Source organism: Oncorhynchus tshawytscha, linkage group LG07 (assembly GCF_018296145.1).
Source record: "Oncorhynchus tshawytscha isolate Ot180627B linkage group LG07, Otsh_v2.0, whole genome shotgun sequence".
NCBI classification, from domain to species: Eukaryota; Metazoa; Chordata; class Actinopteri; order Salmoniformes; family Salmonidae; genus Oncorhynchus; species Oncorhynchus tshawytscha.
In genome coordinates, this window is record NC_056435.1 from 57,458,458 (window position 1) to 57,481,977 (window position 23,520).

Genomic DNA, 23,520 nt, shown 5'->3' on the forward strand with positions numbered 1-23,520 from the left:
TAATTTGGTGAAACACAAAGCAATGATGTCCATTTTTTTAAATACATTTCCCGTTTAGCATGTCTCTTGTGATGCGGTTCACAGCAGCAGTGATGGATGTGTTGACAGGAGAACTGCATCAGAGTTTTGGATGACCCTTCACCCTATTTTGTTCCATGCTGGCTGAAGACCTAGCTAGCCAGTAATTAGTTAACACCAGACACAGATGAAGACCTAGCTAGCCAGTAATTAGTTAACACCAGACACAGATGAAAGGGGAAACATAAGTATCTTTGCCAAAGATGAATAGTGTAAACTATTATATTTACTGACAACCTAGTCAAATTTTGGCACCAGTAGAGTAGCTACACAAAATATACAAATGTATGTGGAAATTAGTGGATTCAGCTACTTCAGCCACACCCTTTACCCTTTGCTGTATAAAATCAAGCACACAGCAATGAAATCTCCAGAGACAAACATTGGCAGTAGAATGGCTTTACTGAAGAGTTCAGTGACTTTCAACGTGGCACCGTCATAGGATGCCACCTTTCCATCAAGTCAGTTCGTCACATTTCTGCCCTGCTAGAGCTGCCCGGGTCAACTGTAAGTGCTATTATTGTGAAGAGGAAATGTCTAGGAGCAACAACAGCTCAGCCGTGAAGTGGTATGCCACACCAGCTCACAGAACGGGACTTCTGAGTGCTGAAGCATGTAGCGCGTAAAAATTGTCTGTCCTCAGTTGCAACACTCACTACTGTGTTCCAAACTGCCTCTAGAAGCAACGTCAGCACAATAACTATTTGTTGGGAGCTTCATGAAATGGATTGGCCAAGCAGTCGCACACAAGCCTAAGATCACCATACGCAATGCCAAGCATTGGCTGGAGGGGTGTATAGCTTGCCGCCATTGGAATCTAGAGCAGTGGAAACGCGTTCTCTGGAGTGATGAATCATGCTTCACCATCTGGCAGTCCGATGGACGAATCTGGGTTTTGCGGATGTCAGGAAAACGCTACCTGCCCCAATGCATGATGCCAACTGTAAAGTTTAGTGGAGGAGGAATAATGGTTTGGGCTGTGACCCTTAGTTCCAGTGAAGGGAAATCTTAACGCTATATCATATAATGACATTCTAGATGATTCTGTGCTTCCAAATTTGTGGCAACAGTTTGGGGAAGGCCCTTTCCTGTTTCAGCATGATTATCCCCCTGTCCACAAAGCAAGGTCCATACAGAAATTGTTTGTTGACATCAGTGTGGAAGAACTTGAATGGCCTGCACAGAGCCCTGACCTCAACCCCATTGAACACCTTTGGGATGGATTAGAATGCAGACTGCAAGCCAGGCCTAATTGCCCAACATCAGTGCCAGACCAAACTAATGCTCTTGTGGGTGAATGGACACAAGTACCAGCAAGCAATGTTCCAACATCTAGTGGAGAGCCTTCCCAGAAGAGTGGAGGTTGTTATAGCAGCAAAGGGGGGACAAACTCCATATTAATGCCCATGATTTTGGAATGAGATGTTCGACGAGCAGGTGTCCACATACACTACATGACCAAAAGTATCTAGCTATATAAACCATGCCCCACTGCAAACATGCCTTCTCCGATGTTGGTAAGAAGGTGGTACTTATTCAAATTAGAGTTAGGGTGATGTCACCCGATACCATTAATAATCTCACCTCATTAATCCAAGTGTTTGAAAAGGGGTGAGGGACCAGTAACTTTTGATCAACATTTCTCAATGTAGAAGCAAGTGTCATTTTTCATAGTTAGATCTGGTTTCATCCAAATATCATCCAATTTCATGAAAAACATGATTTTGGCTGTTTGTGTTCAGGATCTGAACTAGGGTTGAATATTTTCCTGGTATTTTACAAATGTTCCATCTCGAGAATAAATCCCTTTTCTCTCGGGTAACCCGGTATTTCCCGCCAAAACCAAAACCTGTAGTGTCGTTCAAAGGCATCATAAAGCGTATAAATATGTCTGGATTTGATTAGAGCTTTGATCAGCATGAAAATTCCAAACTGATGCTACCTGAACCTGATGAGCCCTATATTGACATTTAATGAGCCCAAGCCAGAATGATTGACGTTATCCAATAGATCTACATATATGATATGCTGCACATTACCCACAACAGAAAAACATAAAAGCCCATAGATGTAGCTAGCTATATTCTCTCTTGGTTAAATAAACTAGCTCCATCCAGTAGGCTAATCTTGTTGCGTGTGAACTGTATTACTGTACTGTGGTAACGTGGTATTGACGTCATTACATATACACGCCGCCAGGGGGTGTATGACTTGAGTACCGAGGGGTATTCTCTTATTATTTCACCTTTATTTAACCAGGTAGTCCAGTTGAGAACACGTTCTCATTTACAACTGCGACCTGGCCAAGACAAAGCAAAGCAGTTCGACACAACAACACAGTTACAAATGAAATAAACAAACGTAGAGTCAATAACACAATAGAAAAGTCTATATACAGTATGTGCAAATGAAGTAAGATTAGGGAGGTAAGGAAATAGGCCATAGTGGCGAAATAATTACAATTGAGCAATTAAACACTGGTGTCATTGCTAGAGTATTGGAATGCACTCGAATACACACGTTGAATGCAGCTGCCTGCCTGTTACACCATGCTCAAGGGTAAAGTAATCAGTGTATAAAGAGCTGCTCCCTCACGCCAAAGCATTAATAGTTCCATGGGTTACTACATGTACTGTATTATGTGGACTGGAATTACGCACATCGTTCAAACCATGATAAAGCAGAAGAGAACGTGCGATTACTAGGCAGCACATGCGGCCTTCGCTAGTATAGGCTAGCGAATTTGATTTTGAAATATAATAGGGCCTATTTGTATAATTAGTAGGCTAACGCATATACCTTCCATTATGTTTCCCCTAATGTTATTAACCTACCTCATATTTCTTGCTTCAGTCCTTCCTCGCTTTCAACAGTTAAAATACGTTTCGTTATCCTCATCTTCATCATTCTAATTTCATCCTTGTATAATATAGGACTGGAATTAGATGCAGAAGACTTTCACTTTTCTTCACGAAGATTGAATGATTATAGATCTAAATTAACACCTGTTATAGCCTACCGCAATCGCATGTTCTGTTGGCTGCTGTATTTAACGTTCAGCAAAAAAAAAAAAGTTTGCGTCCCTCTTAGAATAGGCTATTGTTATAAGAAATGCAAACCATAATAATGTCCTGCAAGCTATTATAGTCAATATTTTCCTGCATGGGAATCCAAAGAGCTAAGGAGCATTAATAAGGAAGCCAGCAGAGCACCGTAATGAACACGTTGGAAGACATTGAACTGGTTTCAAGCGCAAGGCGAAGCAGGTGTTAATTTGTAAAGGACCACAGGAGGTAGCTGGGGGCAGGCAGACGGTCATGCAGAGGTTCCAAACAGGCAGGAAAAAGGCTAGTAACGTCGTTCGGGAAATCAGGTAATACGTTTGTTACGTACCCCAGTTTCTGTGTTGTGGTTTTGTTTGTATGTGTGTGTTTCAGGATGGCTTCCTGAAATTCGCCCAAGCAGCTAATTGGAGCTGACCCCGCCCCCTCGTCAGGATACAGCTGTATCCCATTACAGACTCCTCTCCAGCTGTATAAACCTACAGTCCCATACCTCTTTCACTCCATGGGGAGTGGAGTTATAGCAGGGTACCCTCTTCCTAGCGGCGTACGTAACGTTTAACAGGAAATCCGATAGGCTAAAACACAGGCAGTGACTAGGCAAAGGTGTCGTTTGTGAGGCAGGCAAAACGATCATACACGGGAGGCTTAGATCACAAGGGGGAAACCCGCGCTCCGAATAGACGTGTCACAAAACAAGCAATACCTCGCAAAGAACTGAACTAGTGTGTGATAATGACCTACAGGTGTGTGAACAGGTGATTGTTCACACAATGTTGTGTTTGAGAGCGTGAGCTGCGTTCAGGGGATCTATATACGTGTTTGAGAGTGAGTTGGAAGCAGACGTTACAAGCACCGGTGATTGCGTATTGCGCAAGAGACAGGCTATACATTAGATGATTATGCATAACCCATCAATTAGCTAAATATAAGGCTAATACTGCATTACATGTATGCCTATATACTTTACGTGTCAATCTAGAAGAGTTGATGGAGTGCTCGCGCGTGTACTGATTCAAAGCAACAATAGTCGAGTGCTAGGCAGTAGTGTAAAGTAGCTATTTCGGGTATTTGTACTTTTAATATTTACATTTGACTACCTTTACTTCACTACTGTACATTCCTTAAGAAAATATTGTATTTTTTTCTCCATACATTTGACACCCAAAAGTAGGCTACTTGTTACATTTTGAAATTAGCAGGATAGGAAAATAGTCATTCACGCACTTATCAACCGAACATCCCTGGTCATCCTTACGGCCTCTGATCTGGCAGACTCACTAAACACAAATGCTTTGTTTGTAAATTATGTCTGAGTGTTGGCGTGTGCCCCTGGTTTTCAGTAAATAAAAACATTGAAATGGTGCCATCTGGTTTGCTCAATATAAGGAATTTGAAATGATTTATGTTTACTGTTGAAGTATATTTTAAACCAAATACTAGACTTTTACTGGGTGACGTCATTTTCTATTATGGTATCTTTACTTTTACTCAAGTATGACAGTTGGGTACTTTTCCAACACTGGTGATAGGACGTTTTAATACTCTGCAGCTGCAATAAAATAAAACATATCTTTACAATTAAAAACAAGTTGATCCCCGAAAACCAGATGGAGACGGGCAAATTAGACGCGCATTCGGTCTTTATATTACGTTAGCATAGGCTATGCTGCATAAAATGTAGGCCTACCTGTCACAAGAAAAAAAGTTACCATGATGAGATAAGTCTACATGCATTGTGAAGTGCGCTCAATACTGAGGCGGGGTGTCTGTTCCCACCCTGAGTGTTGATTCATCATGCAGAGGCCGTAGGGCAACCATATTTAGACATCGTATATCATTTTACGCCATGCTGTTCAAATACATTTATAATTTACAGGTTTCTCGCAATTATTTATCCTGGAAAAGGGGAGTGGTTTTGGGTGGGAAATCCTAGTAAATCTTGGTAACAGGTTCCCTCCTTTCAACCCTAACCTGAATTTCTTGGAGTGTGATAATTTGCCTCAGATTAAAACCGACAGGCATTGGATTAAGTATACGCTCAACAAAAATGTTCCTTCCTACATTTTGAACCAAATATCTATGACCTTTAAAGTCGGATTAGGTATTTCAAGCATGGCAGTAGCTGCAGTGTGGCCCTTGACAGGATAGGTCAGAGCTGGCTAAAGGACACAGTCAAACCCCTGTAGTTGTACATTTCAAAAGGCTGTCTAAATCAAGTCTTTCATCTGTATGAGAAGGCTTAATCACCAGACATTGTTAAGCGCTTTGAAGCACATGAGATGACGCCACTGTATGAATACAAATCAGTACTATTGTTAATAGTGGTGAGACACAGAGACCCAACTGCAAGTAGTTCCACAGTCAACTGTTCAGATGTAATCCTTCATGGAGCAGATGACACCCCTCACATTCAATCAACAAAAGGTACATAAAAAATAAAACCCTATCCCTATATAATGTACTACTTTTGACAGGATTCTTATAGGCCCTGGTCAAAAGTAGTTCACTATAGGCAATTTCGGATGTAACCCGAGAGTTAGACACAGGCACTTATCCCTCACATTCATACTTCCCACCACAGATTATGTCAACACTCGTTCTGAGAAAAAGGGTGTAAACCTATCAAAGACAATATTAGCAGAAACACATTCCATTTCAGATCAAAGGAGCTGATCAATGAGACGGATCTGAAGTTTCCATATTAGGACAGCCTCAGTCTTAGCAGTTGTTTTATTCTCAGACCAATGGAAAATAAAAATGCTTCTATTACCGGTTATGAGAATTGAAAAGGGACATGGTGGCACCATGTTTGTAGCCCAGGGCCTGCATTCAAATGGTCTCAGAGTAGAAACGCTGATCTAGGATCAAGCCTAGATCAGGCCTAGGCATGGAGAAATGGTGTCTGTGTACTGTAGTCCTCACGTCTTCACTCACAAAGGCAATAATATAACCCGATAAACACCTCTATAAACAATTACCATCTGTACCATAAATCATATCCTGTATATGGTGTCCATAGGAGGACAGTATCCTTTATTGTTATGCCTTCTTTAACCTCTGAGGAGGAAATGAAGACTACAACAACATATTAGAAAACCATCCCACAGCATAAAGCTCATAAAGGAAAGCACAACACAGGTGTTAATAACGTCATAGAGGACATCTCTGCTACCGTATGCTTCCATAATTCATTGCAGAACATTTTAGATTACATTATATCACAACCGCTAGATTACATTATTGTAAACTCATTTGAAAAGCATCTTATTTTTAGAATGTAATATTTAAAATGCATTCGGTTTTTGGTTACATTTCAAGAATTCAGTGTGTAGTAGCAGTATGAGAAAAAACAACCTGCTGAATATGTCTGCAACTATAATATGGCAATACAACTCAACAAAAAGTGAGCTACTCTTCTTGTAATGTCTTCAAGCTTGAACTAGTCTCACTCAATTGGTCAGCTGCTCAATTAAATTCTGGGTCCATATGTGTTAAGAGAAAAGATGAAGAGATGATAGAACAAGAAGTGGAAATGGAATGAGGACCTCTACCCTATCTCTTTGCAAGCTGCTGGGCCGAATGTCCCATCCCCATCAGAAATTCGAACGACGCTAACAACTGCAAAATTGTAATTTTTTCAAATAACCAGTGACAAAAAAAAAAATACATCAGAATTACTGCTGCTTGTTATCCCACGCATCCCATTCCAATCCCAACAGATTCTATGCTACGTAGAACTGTCCACGAGAGATTCCTCTACTTGTAACCTGCTCACTGCACAGCCAACCTTTTCAACTGTCAAAACAATAACGTTCTATATGCATGCCAACCAAAAGGTTCCCCAGTGAACATCCGTTGCTGCAGCACACCATAATTATGAGTTAGTTAGCTAGCTAGATAGTTGGCTAGACAGCACAAAATGACAAGTACATCTTTTTTGATCCAACACCAAAACTGAACAAACGAGTCTAGGAGCAACAACGGCTCAGTCGCCAAGTGGTAGGCCACACAAGCTCACAGAACGGGATCGCCGAGAGCTGAAGTGCGTAGCTCGTAAAAATAATCTGTCCTCAGTTGCAACACTCTACAGAGTTCCAAACTGCCTCTTGAAGCAACGTCAGCATAAGAACTGTTTGTCGGGAGCTTCATGATTTGGGTTTCCATGGGCGAGCAGTCGCACACAAGCCTACGATCACTATGCGCAATGCCAAGTATCAGCTCGAGTGGTGTATATCTCGCCACCATTGGAATCTGGAGCAGTGGAAACGCATTCTCTGGAGTGATGAATCACGCATCACCACCTGGCAGTCCTGGATTTGGCGGATGCCAGGAGAACGCTACCTGTCCAAATGCATACTGCCAACTGTAAATTTTGGTGGAGGAGGAATAATTGTCTGCGGCTGTTTTTCATGCTTTGGTCTAGGTCCCTTCGTTCCAGTGAAGGGAAATCTTTACGCTACAGCATACATTGACATTCTAGACGATTCTGTGCTCCCAACTTTGTGGCAACAGATTGGGGAAAGCCCTTTCCTGTTTCAGCATGACTACCCCCCTGTCCACAAAGCGAGGTCCATGCAGAAATAGTTTGTTGAGATGTGGAAGAACTTGACTGGCCTACATAGAGCCCCGACCTCAACCCCATCGAACGCCTTTGGGATGAATTGGAACGCAGACTGCGAGCCAGACCTAATCGCTCAACCTCACAAATGCTCTTGTGGCTGAATGGAAGCAAGTCCCCGCAGCACTGTTCCAACATCTAGTGGAAAGCCTTAGGCTGTTATAGCAACAAAGGGGGGACCAACTCCATATTATTGCCCATGATTTTTGAATGAGATTCGACGAGCAGATGTATTATCCATTTGCTCTGGTGGTGTGAGCTACATTTAGCTAGCATAGCAAATATAAAATAAAATGTTATTTGTCACATGCACCAAATACAACAGGTATAGACCTCATGGTGAAATGCTTACTTACAAGCCCAACAATGCAGTTCAAGAAAGAGTTAAGATTTTTTTAAACTAAATTAACAAAGTTTAAAAAAAGTCAAAAGTAACACAATAAAATAACAATAATGAGGCAATATACATTGGCTATATACAGGGGCTACTGGTACCGAGTCAATGTACTAAGATTGGTCGAGGTAATTTGTACATGGTAGCGGTAAAGTGATTATGCTTAGATATCTAAGGACCTATCATGGTCCAAACACACCAACAGTCGTTAAGAGGGCATGACAATACCTTTTCCCCCTCAGGAGCTTAAAAAGATTTGGTATGGGCCCTCAGATCCTTAAAGTTCTACAGCTGCACCATTGAGAGCAGCTTGACTTGCTGCATCACCGCTTGGTATGGCAAATGCTTGGCATTCGATCGCAAGGCACTACAGAGGGTAGTAGGTATGACCCTGTACATCACTAGAGATGCGCTCCCTGCCATCCAGGACCTCCATACTAGGAGTTGTCAGGGGAAGACCCTAAAAATTGTCAAAGACTCCAGCCACCCAAGACATAGAATGTTCTCTCTGCTACCGCACAGCAAGCGGTACCGGAGCACCAAATCTGCGACCAAAAGGCTCCTAAACAGCAGCCATAACACTGCTGAACAGTTAATCAAATGGTTACCTGGAATATTTGCATTGACCCCTTTTTTTTGCACTGACTCTCTTGCACTGTTGGGGAATTGTTAGATATTACTGCACTGTCGGAACTAGAAGCACAAGCATTTCACTACTCTCGCATTAACATCTGCTAACCATGTGTATGTGACTAATCAAATTTGATTTGGCTCTATCCACGCTCACTGGACTCTACCCACACACTCACACATACTAAATCAACACTCCAACACACACATACACACACACACACACACACTACATACGCTCACACACACACACACAAAACATACAGGCACAGTTTCACACTCTGTTTACTATCTATCCTGATTGCCTAGCCACTTCTACATGTACATATTACCTCAATCACCTCAACTACCTCGTACCCTTGCACATTGACTTGGTACCGGTACTCCTTGTATATAGCCTCGTTATTGTTATTTTATTGTGTTACTATGTCCTTTTTTTATAAAAAATATTGAAAAAATTGTAAATTGTCTTACTTTTAACTCTGCATTGTTGGAAAAGGGCTCGTGAGTAGGCCTTTCACAGTAAAGTCTACAGCTGTTATATTCCATGCATGTGGCACATTTAATTAAATTCGATCTCAACAAAATATAAACAATGTGTGAGGATTAGCTAATCCTGTTTCAGCATAGAAATGACAAGCCACATGTACAAGCGCATTGGACATGCCCACAAGGCCAACACTGATCACATCATATATTATGTCTGCTTTGCATGCCATAAATAAGCTCAAATCCACTGTAAGCAATGGAACCAAAAGGGTAGAACACAGATAGCAGAGGCAAGAGAGAAATACCCTGACCGGGCAAGGACGCACACCCTAATCAAATTACACTTGAAGGTAGGTAGCATGCCAACCACTAGAGGACAGTGAGTGTCGCAGAATGAAACAAAAAGATGCTTACGGTACTCAAATATTGATAAATTCATGATAGACAGGAGACACTACTTAGACTTAGGGGGGATGACATCACATCACAGTGACTACTAGAACTCACCTTCAGCTCACCTGTGCTACAGTCACACCCCTTTCACCACCTTCTACGCCACCGACAGTATAACTCAGCCGCCGAGTGGGTGATTTGAGTCAGTTTAGCAGAATGAAATTCCCCAAAAAACAGTTCTGTGGGTGCTAGATTGACTCAGTTCACACAGTCTGCTCTGCTGGCTGCTGAGGTTTATACGGAGGAGGAGGTCAGTGAGTGTAGCAGAAGGGTGAGTGTGTTGCTCATGTGAGCTAGTTGACAGGTGAGTGCTAGGCTCTTTCTCAATTCATCCTTCCTCGATTGCTGTGATCTCCTTCTCAAAACCCATTGGAGAAGAAGGTTAGAGGGGAGGGACCTTTAACCTTCTCCTCCAATACAGTTGTGATTATAATACAGGTGAGGAGATAGGATGTGAGTAATCAAGGAAAGACAAAATGAGACAAAGCCCTAGTAGCCATCGTGTGGTGATGTCACCCACCCTGAAACATAAATTACTGTAATCCTAGCCCAACCAAGATCATGGTTTTTGTATCAGCTTCAAATCTGTGCAATATCATCAGACAAAATGAGAGTGACAACCAAATAAAAACAGACAAACAGGGAATGTTCAACGACCAAAAAATACACTAAACTTAAAAATGCAAAAATCACTCCATTTTCCTGGTTGCTAAAATTCTAATAGTTCACATAATTTCAGTTTATGTGACAAAACAAGCAGTCATTGTGTACAGAATCATTGTGCCATCTAAACTTAAACTGGAAAAATATTTCCATAATCAAAAATATTGTATTTTCAGTTGTTGGAAGCTGGTGTACAAACCAAAAGTAAAAGATGCAAAACAAAACTTAAGAACGGGAAGCATAGAAATAGCTTACATAGCACAGACCTACCACCTCTTAGACTTGCTTTCAATGAGAATGACAGATTCTCAGAATGACAGAAACACACATTTCTACGTGAATTTGGTTGGTTTGCCCCAAAAATGTACATATTGTCACGCCCTGACCTTAGAGAGCTTTTTATGTCTCTATTTTTGGTTTGGTCGGGGTGTGATTTGGGTGGGCATTCTATGTTCTTTTTTTCTATGTTTTGTATTTCTTTGTTTTGGCCGGGTATGGTTCTCAATCAGGGACAGCTGACTATCGTTGTCTCTGACTTGGAACCATACTTAGGTAGCTTTTTCCCACCTATGTTTTGTGGGTGGTTGTTTTCTGTTTAGTGGTTTCTGCACCTGACAGGACTGTTTCGGTTTGCACTTTGTTCCAGTGTTCAGTTAAATAAAAAGCCATGAACACTTACCACGCCGATTCCTCCTCTTCAGACGACGACACCCATATTGTAGCTTTAAATTCTAAGAATCAACACTTTATTTAATATCATACAAAGAACACTTATGTATATGGTTAGTTAGTTTAGACATCAATCTTACCACAAAACAAGAGATTATTGAATAATTAAATGAATACAAATAGATGTCTAATAAAAATAATAAGCAGAATGTCAGGGCTGGGCTGGAACAGAAACTTGCACACCCAGTAGCTAGATTTCTAGGAGCAAGGTTGGCCATGCATGTTCTAGGTCTATGCATTGTTACTTTTACCAGTATTGTTGTATTCCTACAACTAATTCTAACAGGAAACCAATAGCCTATATAACCAATTGGAGAGACCAGTCTCTCCAGGACTTGGGACTTTCTTTGGGACCTTCATCTGCAGACAGGGTTTAGTAGCTTTCACAGGTCTCTGGATCTGAGGTTTGGAAACATAACATTTAGACCAGGACTTGCTTAATTATTCTCAAGTGATATAACATTTGATATTTCGTTGCAATTTTGTTTCTGTATTGTCATAGTTCTCTCTTTGGGACTGGAAATCTGTTCATTAGCTAGCTATCATAGCTACTAGCGAGTTGGCTAACATTGTTATTTTTAATAAATTGTAATAAAAATAAATAATAGCTAGCTAGCTTACGTTACCTAAAATAGATGGTTAACTTGATAAACAACTTACCCGTGTGCTACAAAACATCCTGGCGTCGCCATCTCCTGCTGCTAAAGTTACTATCCATGCAGGCAATGCAGCCTGCTGCGATGCTTCTTTGGGAAAACTATCAACTTTCCTTTTCAAAAATAGAGCTGTCCCCGGTCGTAAGGACCATCCCACCCGCGAATACAATGGTTAAAATGCTTGACCTTGAGAAAACAACTATACTAACTAGCTTAGCTAACTTGCTGTTTACAGCCGCGACAGAACAGCTGTTGTTCACAAACACACCAGAAGTACTTTGGGGTTCCAGGGTTTACGTCCACTCCTCCTCAAAAAAATCCTTAGAGTAGTGGTGTAAAGTACTTTAAAGTATTTTTACTTAAGTACTTTTTTGGTTATCTGTACTTTATTTATATATTTGACACCATTTATTTTTACTTCACACATTCCTAAAGAAAAGAATGTACTTTTGACTCCATACATTTTCCATGATACCCAAAAGTACTTGTTACATTTTGAATGACGCAAGCAGTAAAATTTGATTTAAAAAACAGATAAAAAAAACACCTTATGAAGAGCGGGGACTGTGAAGCAACACACACATTGGCACAGACACATGCATACACACATGCACACACATACATACGATAACATACGCACTATACATACACATGGATTTAGTAATGTAGATATGTGGTAGTGGTAGAGTAGGGGCCTGAGGACACACAGTGTGTTGTGAATATATTGTAATGTTTTAAAATTGTATAGACTGCCTTCATTTTGTGGACCCCAGGAAGAGCAGCTGCTGCTTTGGCAGAAGCTAATGGGGATCCACAATAAATACAAATGTTTAGCATGACAGGAAAATGGTTCAATTCCCACACTTATCAAGAAAACATCCCTAGTCATCTCTACTGCCTCTGATCTGGCAGAGTCACTAAACACAAATGCTTAATTTGTAAATTATATCTGACTGTTGGAGTGTGACCCTGGCTATCCATTAATAAATAAAAAAACACAGAAATTGTTCCGTCTGGTTTGCTTAAAATAAGGAATTTTAAATGATTAAATGATTACATTTGACACTTAAGTATATTTCTAGAGTTAAGAAATAGAGTTAAGAAAATATTTACTAAATAAACTAAGGTGATCAAATAATTAAAGATGTAATAAAAAAGTAACACCAGGAAATTACATAACAATAACGAGGCTATATACAGGGGTTACTGGTACAGAGTCAATGTGTGGGGGGTACAGGTTAGTCGAGGTAATTTGTAAAGGGACTATGCATAGATAATAAACAGCGAGAAGCAGCCGAGTAAAAAATAATGTAAATAGTCCAGGTATCCATTTGATTAATTGTTCAGCAGTCTTATGGCTTGGGGGTAGAAGCTGTTAAGGAGACTTTTAGTCCTAGATTTGGCACTCCGGTACCGCTTGCGGTTCTCATTTTGTCTGTCATAGTTGAAGTGTACCTATGATGAAAATTACAGGCCTCTCTCATCTTTTTAAGTGGGAGAACTTGCACACTTGGTGGCTGACTAAATACTTTTTTGCCCCACTGTATATATTTTTATTTTTATTTTATTTCACCTTTATTTAACCTGGTAGGCAAGTTGAGAACGCATTTACAATTGCGACCTGGCCAAGATAAAGCAAAGCAGTTCGACACATACAACAACACAGAGTTACACATGGAGTAAAACAAACATACAGTCAATAACACAGTAGAAAATAAGTCTATATACGATGTGAGCAAATGAGGTGAGAAAAGGGAGGTAAAGGCAAAAAAAAGGCCATGGTGGCGAAGTAAATACAATATAGCAAGTAAAACACTGGAATGGTAGATTTGCAGTGGAAGAATGTGCAAAGTAGAAATAAAATAGTGGGGTGCAAAGGAGCAAAATAAATAAATACAGTAGGGGAAGAAGTAGTTGTTTGGGCTAAATTATAGATGGGCTATGTACAGGTGCAGTAATCTGTGAGCTGCTCTGACAGCTGGTGCTTAAAGCTAGTGAGGGAGATAAGTGTTTCCAGTTTCAGAGATTTTTGAAGTTCGTTCCAGTCATTGGTGGGTGCTGCTATGGTGACCAATGAGCTGAGATAAGGGGGGACTTTACCTAGCAGGGTCTTGTAGATGACCTGGAGCCAGTGGGTTTGGCGACGAGTATGAAGCAAGGGCCAGCCAACGAGAGTGTACAGGTCGCAGTGGTGGGTAGTATATGGGGCTTTGGTGACAAAACGGATGGCACTATGATTGACTGCATCCAATTTATTGAGTAGGGTATTGGAGGCTATTTTGTAAATGACATCACGGAAGTCGAGGATTGGTAGGATGGTCAGTTTTACGAGGGTATGTTTGGCAGCATGAGTGAAGGATGCTTTGTTGTGAAATAGGAAGCCAATTCTAGATTTAACTTTGGATTGGAGATGTTTGATGTGAGTCTGGAAGAAGAGTTTACAGTCTAACCAGGTATTTGTAGTTGTCCACATATTCTAAGTCAGAACCGCCCAGAGTAGTGATGCTGGACGGGCGGGCAGGTGCAGGCAGCGATCAGTTGAAGAGCATGCATTTAGTTTGACTTGTATTCAAGAGCAGTTGGAGGCCATGGAAGGAGAGTTGTATGACATTGAAGCTCGTCTGGAGGGTTGTTAACACAATGTCCAAAGAAGGGCCAGAAGTATACAGAATGGTGTCGTATGCGTAGAGGTAGATCAGAGACTCACCAGCAGCAATAGCGACATCATTGATGTATACAGAGAAGAGAGTCGGCCCAAGAATTTAACCCTGTGGCACCCCCATAGAGACTGCCAGAGGCCCGGACAAAAAGGCCTCCGATTTGACACACTGAACTCTATCAGAGAAGTAGTTGGTGAACCAGGCGAGGCAATCATTTAAGAAACCAAGGAAATCGAATCTGCCGATGAGGATGTGGTGATTGACAGAGTCGAAAGCCTTGGCCAGGTCAATGAATACGGCTGCACAGTATTGTTTCTTATCAATGGCGGTTAAGACATCGTTTAGGACCTTGAGCGTGGCTGAGGTGCACACATGACCAGCTCTGAAACCAGATTGCATAGCGGAGAAGGTGCAGTGGGATTCGAAATGGGCGGTAATCTGTGTGTTGACTTGGCTTTCGAAGACCTTAGAAAGGCAGGGTAGGATAGACATAGGTCTGTAGCAGTTTGGGTCTAGAGTGTATCCCCCTTTGAAGAGGGGGATGACCGCAGCTGCTTTCCAATCTTTGGGAATCTCAGACGACAGGAAAGAGAGGTTGAACAGGCTAGTAATAGGGGTTGCAACAATTTCGGCAGATAATTTTAGAAAGAAAGGGTCCAGATTGTCTATCCTGGCTGATTTGTAGGGGTCCAGATTTTGCAGCTCTTTCAGAACATCAGCTGACTGGATTTGGGAGAAGGAGAAATGGGGAAGGCTTGGGCGAGTTGCTGTGGGGAGTACAGTAAAGTTGACCGGGGTAGGGGTAACCAGGTGGAAAGCATGGCCAGCCGTAGAAAAATGCTTATTGAAATGTTCAATTATAGTGGATTTATCGGTGGTGACAGAGTTTCCTATCCTTAGTGCAGTGGACAGCTGGGAGGAGGTGTTCTTATTCTCCATGGACTTTACAGTGTCCCAGAACTTTTTTGAGTTTGTGTTGCAGGAAGCAAATTTCTGCTTGAAAAAGCTAGCCTTGGCTTTTCTAACTGCCTGTGTATATTGGTTTCTAGCTTCCCTGAAAAGTTGCATATCACGGGGGCTGTTCGATGCTAATGCAGAACGCCATAGGATATTTTTGTGTTGGTTAAGGGCAGTCAGGTCTGGAGAGAACCAAGGGCTATATCTGTTCCTGGTTCTAAATTTCTTGAATGGGGCATGCTTATTTAAGATGGTAAGGAAGGCATTTAAAAAAAATAACCAGGCATCCTCTACTGACGGGATGAGGTCAATATCCTTCCAGGATACCCGGGCCAGGTCGATTAGAAAGGCCTGCTCGCTGAAGTGTTTCAGGGAGCGTTTGACAGTGATGAGTGGAGGTCGCTTGACCGCTGACCCATTACGGATGCAGGCAATGAGGCAGTGATCGCTAGATAGATATAGTTATAGATATAGTTATAGTGACCCAAGAAAATAGTCCGATAGACCTATTCAGATAGCAGCCGATAAGACAGCTAACGATTAGCGGGCCGCAGATGGGTGTTCAGGTAACGTCGTGACAGAGGGCCCAGATTGGTTAACTCCCTCAGGCAGATACAGATAACGTTGGTCGTCCAGTCGTGAAGGCCCGGTGGGGCTCCGCGTTGGCAGTAAAGCGGGTCCGGATAGGTGATTGTAGCCCAGGAGTGGCTGATGGAACTCTTCAGCTGGCTAGCGCCGGAATAATTGATATTTGCTCCAGGACCGACGTAAGCAATAGTCATTCGGATAGCCGCTAGCTAGCTGCAAGAGCAAGGTGTAAATGTCTAAAGCTTGCGGTAGAAATTCAGGGGTTATGGGGAGAAAACACAACACATAATGCAGAGTGAGTGCATCCATCTTCTTACCAATCAGACTGTAGTTGACCATAAAACAATAATGGCACAAACCACCTACCCAGCTAGCACAGTGGATCTGAGCCAATTCCAGCTGAGAGTCAGACTCGGCCAACGTCATGTGGCCCGAGTCTGGGCACTATTACTTATGGCTAGGATGTGGGGATTGAGCTTTGGCCGATTCCGGTGTGAGTTATCTGGCCCAAATGTATTACTTGGGGCTTGGGCCGATTCCGGAGAGAGTTATCTGGCCCAAATGTATTACTTAGGACTTGGGCCGATTCCAGTGAGAGTTACCTGGCCCAAATGTATTACTTGGGGCTCGAGACGACTTGGGCTACTCTCTGGCTACTCTCTGCTTTATATAATTAACATTTAATTAGTTACTTATTTTTCCATATTTTTCTCATTGTTTCTGTGATCAAAAAATACAATTAACATTTAAATGAAATTTAAATGAGTCCTATGTAGTATTTTAGTATTTTGATGCTTTGTGCAAGGCAATTGATAAGCATTAAAAACATTGTGGATAGAACCTCCCGAGTGGCACAGTGGTCTAAGACACTGCATCGCAGTGCAAACTGCGTTGCTACAGATGCTGGTTCGAGACCTGTGCCGGCCGCGACCGGTAGACCCAATGATGCAACCCACAATTGGCCCAGTGTCGTCCAAGTTAGGGGAGGGTTTGGCCGGCCGGGATGTCCTTGTCCCATCGCGCTGTAGCAGCTCTTGTGGCGGGCTAGTTGCATGCATGCATGACACCGTCGCCAGGTGTGTGGTGTTTCCTTCAACACAAAACTTTTTTTTGTAGATGAGTATAATTTCTATGTATAAAATGTATAATAGTAATATTTTAAATTACTAAATCAGGCAAAGTTGGCTCAATTCCGTTAGACGGAAATGGCCCTATGTACTTGGGCTGATTCTGGGCAGTCATTCACTTTGATTCCAGGCCGAGTCCGATACCTGATTTATGTATGATTAGGCCTAGCCTGTATGAAAATATCACTCCAGAAGAGTTTTTCTTACAAACTATATCATCCGATATCCTCATTATGTACTAGTAGATGAGGCTGTTCCAAACCAATAAGTCAACTATACATCTTAGTCATTAGTGGTATACACTCTTAGAGAAAAAGGGTCTATCAAGAACCTAAAAGGGTTATTCGGCTGTCCTCATAGGAGAACCCTTTGAATAACCCTTTTTGGTTCCAGGAAAGACCCTCATGGGTTCCATGTAGAACCCTTTCCACAGAGGGTTCTACATGGAACCCTAAAGGGTTCCACCTAGAACTGCAAAAATTCTACATGGAACCAGAAAGGGTTCTCCTATGGGGACAGCCGATTAACCCTTTTGAAACCCTTTTTTCTTAGACTCTAGCACTGAGTGATCAATGCAATAACCACCACATCCAGTACACAGTAATAACATGAATGTAATGGTGATGGTAACATCCGGTTTTCCATGGTTGGTAATGGTTTAATTGGGGACAGTGTGCAACATGGCTGCTAATGACTTAGGCAAATACATCATTTAGACATGACATCGTTTGGAACCATTAGAGATATGAAAATATGCACTACATCAGCATAATGCTGCTTCCATCTACCATATGTACAGTGTCCATATTCAATACACCTCCCTGTTACTGGATAATCAGTCCATTAGCAGGACTGAAACTGAGGCTGTCCTAATATGGACACCGTACATTTGGCTTCCATCAGATCTGCTCCCCAGCTCTACTGATTTTCCAGCAACTAGGAGGTTCAGTCACCAGCGAGACATAGCGGAGCAAGAAGAGAGAGATTTTTTTTCTAAGTGGGCAGTTGGAAAATGTAATTTTCTCCAGCTGGGAAGGAGATAGAAAAGGAAGTTGTCAAAGGTTTGGCAAGAGAGAGGGAAAAAAAGAGAGTCTGTACTTTTCAAGGACAAAGCTAACTTTTCCCTGCACACGACTCTTGTGATATTGGAGGTCCATTAGACACAGACAACAATAGGCACCAAGCCTGAACAAGCAACACATCCAAGTCTTTTGAAAAAAGGGTTCCAAAAGGTTTTTTTGTCTGTCCCCATAGGACGGTGTTTTCCAACCCTGGTCCCTGAGTACCCCCAATGGTACACATTTTTATTGTAACCCTGGACAAGCACACCTGATTCAACTAATCATCAAGCCCTCAATGAGTTAAATGAGGTGTGTTTGTCAAGGGCTACATGAAACTGTGTACTGTTGGTACTGGAGGACCAGGGTTGGGAAACATTGCCATAGGAAAACTATTTTTAGTTCCAGGTAGAACTCAATAGGATTCTACCTGGAACCAAAAAAGTTATAAAAAAGGGTTCTCGTATGGGGACAGCCGAAGAACCCTTTTAGGTTTTAGATGGCTCCTTTTTTTCTAAGAGTATAGAGCACGGGCTCTGGTCAAAAGGGATATCTAGTCAGTTGCAAAATTGAATGCATTCAACTGAAATGTGTCTTCTGCATTTAAACCAACCCCTCAATCAGAGGTGTGGGGGGCTGCCTTAATCGTCGGCGCCCAGGGAGCAGTTGTTGATCGGGGTTAACTGCCTTGCTCAAGAGCAGAATGCCAGATTTTTACACCTTCCTGGCTCTGAGATTCGAACCGGCAATCTTTCGATTAACGGCCCAATGCTCTTAACTGCTAGGCTACCTGCAGCACCCTACATAGGAAATAGGGTGCCATTTCGGATGCAACCCATGGGCAACCACAAATAAACGGCCCAACAACACCAAAGGAGAGAGATGGAGGGGCTATAGTTCATATCTCTGTGTTACATAAGCAGACAGCAGAGAGTATCTCTACCCACAGCTCTCTGTAAGCCAGATAATGCCTTCGCTAATTCTGCCCAAATCCTGCACAACTTAGTTGGCTGTTGAAGCGAGACAGCAAGGGAGCGTGGAGCATGGCATGGAAACAGACTAAACACACTTTGTTTTTCTCTCCCTCAAGTGCTTTACTGAGGAGCTAAATATAAACAGGTGCAGCCAGGGCTCTCAGAACTAACCATCTGTGCAGTTTGCTTGTACATGGAAAAAGCTCAATGAGATGGAATATGTGGAATATGATCTGAGTGTGTGTGCATGTTTGTTGCGTTTGTGTGGGTGTGTGTTGGTGTGGATGCGTGTTTGGTTTGTCTTGGTGTGGGTGTGTGTTGGGTTTATGTTGGTGTGGGTTGGGTTGGGTTTGTGTTGGTGTGGGTTGGGTTTGTTTGGGTGTGGGTTGGGTGGGTGTGTGTTGGATTTGTATAGGTGTGTGTTGGGTTTGTGTTGGTGTGTGTGTTGGGTTGGTGTGGGTGTGTTGGGTTTGTGTGGGTGTGTGTTGGGTTTGTGTGGGTGTGTGTTGGATTTGTATGGGTGTGTGTTGGGTTTGTGTTGGTGTGTGTTGAGTTGGTGTGGGTGTGTTGTGTTTGGTTGGTGTGTGTTGGTTTTGTGTGAGTGCATGTGGGATTTGTGTTGGTGTGTGTTGGGTTTGTGTGGGTGTGTGTTGGGTTTGTGTGGGTGTGTGTTGGATTTGTATGGGTGTGTGTTGGTGTGTGTTGGGTTGGTGTGGGTGTGTTGTTTTTGGTTGGTGTGTGTTGGTTTTGTGTGAGTGCATGTGGATTTGTGTTGGTGTGTGTTGGGTGTGTGTTGGGTTTGTGTGGGTGTGTGTTGGGTTTGTGTGGGTGTGTGTTGGATTTGTATGGGTGTGTGTTGGGTTTGTGTTGGTGTGTGTGTTGGGTTGGTGTGGGTGTGTTGGGTTTGTGTGGGTGTGTGTTGGGTTTGTGTGGGTGTGTGTTGGATTTGTATGGGTGTGTGTTGGGTTTGTGTTGGTGTGTGTTGGGTTTGTGTTGTGTTGGTGTGTGTTGGGTTTGTGTGTGTTGGGTTTGTGTTGGTGTGTGTTGGGTTTGTGTTGTGTTGGTGTGTGTTGGGTTTCTGGGAGGAGGAAGTAGACAGAAAAAAGGGGAGAGTAAAAAGACAAACAATTTCCATATTTTGTATAATATTATAACCTCAAGGGCCCACACACATACTGTCAGACGAACCCAAACATGCATATTCAGACTCATTAAACCATCCTAACACAGTAACAAAATACACACACACACAATCATACATAGTCCCCCCCCACCCCCACTGTCACACAGACATCTGGAGGAGTTGGCCTGAAGGGGGAGAGCGATAGAGGCAAACATCACACAGGCCCTGGTCCCTGTGGACTCCTATGTCAGCTGGAAGACCCCATCCATTAACTACAGGCTTATCACTGGCTGACACCCAAACAGCAGGAAGATGTTAATGTAAATGCTAATAAGGGAATGCTATTAAGAATTTCTGCAGCTCGCTTCCTGTCACACGTTTGTGCTGCCCAACATGCCCCTCTCGTGTTCCTTTACTGATTCGGTGTAACGTCACTTTGTGGGAAAGAAAGAGATGAGAGAGAGGGGGGTGGGGGTTAAAGAGAGAGAGGGAGAGAGAGAGGGAAAGGAGATTTCAAGAGAGAGAGACAGAGAGAGAGAATGAGAGAGGGGAGGGGAAGAGAGAGGAAAGAGGGATAGGGAGAGAGTGGGAAGGAGGAGAGAAAGAGAAGTGGATAAAGCGAGAGAGAGAGAGCGGAGGACAGAGAGAAACCAGAAGACTGGGAAGGGAGGATTATTCATGTGGAGTGCTTTGGCTTTTAAAGCAGCCACCCCCATCTCTCTCGCTCTCTCTCTCTCTCTCTCTCTCTCTCTCTCTCTCTCTCTCTCTCTCTCACTTACTTTCTCTCTCTCTCTCTCTCTCTCTCTCTGTGTCTCTTTCTATCCCCATACTCTCTCTCTCTCTCGCTCTCTCTCTATCCCCTTCTCTCTTTCTCTCTCTACCCCCTTGTCCTCTTTCTCTCTATCCATTTCATTCAATTCAAAGGGGGCTTTATTGGCATGGGAAACATGATTACATTGCCACAGCAAGTGAAATAGATAATAAAACGAGTGAAATAAACAATCAGAAATTAACTTGATTGTTTATTTCACTCTTGTTTATTATTTATTTCACTTGCTTTGGCAATGTGTTTCCCATGCCAATAAAGCCCTTTGAATTTTATTGAATTGGATTTTCATAGGAATAGAGATATTTCAAATGTCATATTATGGCTTTGTAAAGTGTTGTAACGATGTGCAAATAGTTAAACTACAGAAGGGAAAATAAATAAACATAAATATAGGTTGTTTTTACAATGGTGTTTGTTCTTCACTGGTTTTCCTTTTCTTGTGGCAACAATCAAAATTGGATTTGTTTTATAATTCTTTGTGGTTCTGTGTAATCTGAGGGAAATATGTGTATTTAATATAATCATACATTTGGAAAGGGTTTAGGAAGTGCAGCTCAGTTTCCACCTCATTTTATGGGCAGTGTGCACATCGCCTGTGTTCTCTCAATAGCAAGGCTATGCTCACTGAGTGTCACGTCTACTCCCACTCCCCCTCTCCGGTGCTCGCCGGCCCTGGCCCTGTGTACCCCGAGCCAGACTGAAGGCCCTGCGGTGGACGAGTGGTTCCGGTGAGTAGAGGAGGTTTGGAAAGCTGCCCACGTGAGGCTCCAATGAACTGTCTGCCGTCAGAAGGAGCAGGTGGACCACCACTGCAGTGAGGCACCCGTATTCCATCCTGGTGATCATGTCTGGCTCTCCACCAGGAACCTCCCACTCCGCCTACCCTGACGAAAGCTGAGCCCCCAGTTTGTGGGGCATTCAAAGTCCTCCGGAGGGTCAATGAAGTAACTTACTAATTACAGCTCCCCACTAACTACCGGATCTCAACACTCTTTTCACCTCAGGCCGGTGGTTCCTGGTCCCTTGCCGGATGCCGTCCCACATGACACCCCTCCGTCTAATTCCGGTCCCCCTCACCGGCGCTCGATGTCGCCAGTCTACTAACCACCAGTCCTGGCAACCCATCATTACACACACCTGGCAACCTTCATTAGGCACACCTGGACTTCATCACTTCCCTGATTACTCTCTCTTGATCTAGCACTCCCTTGTTATCACCCATCAGACAGTATTGTTTCTGTGTTCATGTTTAGACACCATTCTTATTTGTGTATTCACTCTATGTTAGTTCTTAATAAACTCTCCAACTGCACCTGCTTCCTGACTCTCTGCATCTTCGTTACACTGAGTCTGTACATAGTCAAAGCTTTCCTTCAATTTGGGTCAGTCACAGTGGTCAGGTATTCTGCTACTGTGTACTCTCTGTTTAGGGCCAAATAGCATTCCAGTTTAGTCTGTTTTTTGGTTGATTCTTTCCAATGTCTAAAGCAATTATCTTATTGATTTCTCATGATTTGGTTGGGTCTTATCGTGTTGCTATCCTGGGGCTCTGTGGGGTCTGTTTGTGTTTGTGAACAGAGCCCCAGGACCAGCTTGCTTAGGGGACTCTTTTCTAGGATAATCTCTCTCTGTAGGTGATGGCTTTGTTATGGAACGTTTGGGAATCGCTTTCTTTTAGGAGGTTGTAGAATATAATGGCTCTTTTCTGGATTTTGATAATTAGCAGGTATCATCCTAAATCTGCTCTGCATGCATTATTTGGTGTTTTAAGTTGTACACAAAGGATGTTTTTGCAGAATGGGTTCTATAACTGAAATTCAAGTATTTTTAGCCAGATCCTAATTGCGATGTCGAGTTTTATGTTAATTTTGATGGTGTAGAAGGTCCTCCTTGCCTTGTCTCTCAGATTGTTCAACACTTTGTGGAAGTTACCTGAGGTACTGATGTTTAGGCCGAGGTAGGTATCGTTTTTTTGTGTGCTCTATGGCAACGGTGTCTAGATGGAATTTGTATTTGTGGTCCTGGCAACTGGACCTTTTCTGGAACACCATTATTTGTGTCTTACTGAAATGTATGTCAGGGCCCAGATCTGACAGAATCTGTTCAGAAGATCTAGGTGCTGCTGTAGGCCCTTCTTTGTTGGGGACAGAAGCACAAGATCATCAGCAAACAGTAGACAGATTCTAGTATATTCTAGTAGTGTGAGGCTGGGTGCTGCAGACTGTTCTAGTTCCATTGCCAATTTGTTGATATATATATAAACTCAGCAAAAAAAGAAACGTCCTCTCACTGTCAACTGCGTTTATTTTCAGCAAACTTAACAAAAAAATAAATATGTGTATGAACATAACAAGTATCAACAACTGAGACATAAACTGAACAAGATTCACAGACATGTGATTAACAGAAATGGAATAATGTGTCCCTGA

At 42.5% G+C, this 23,520-nt stretch overlaps 1 protein-coding gene across 1 annotated transcript in view; it reads right to left on the minus strand.

Annotated features, from left to right (window-relative positions):
* bsnb (bassoon (presynaptic cytomatrix protein) b) overlaps window positions 1–23,520 on the minus strand; it is a 145,905-nt gene that overhangs the window by 19,579 nt on the left and 102,806 nt on the right.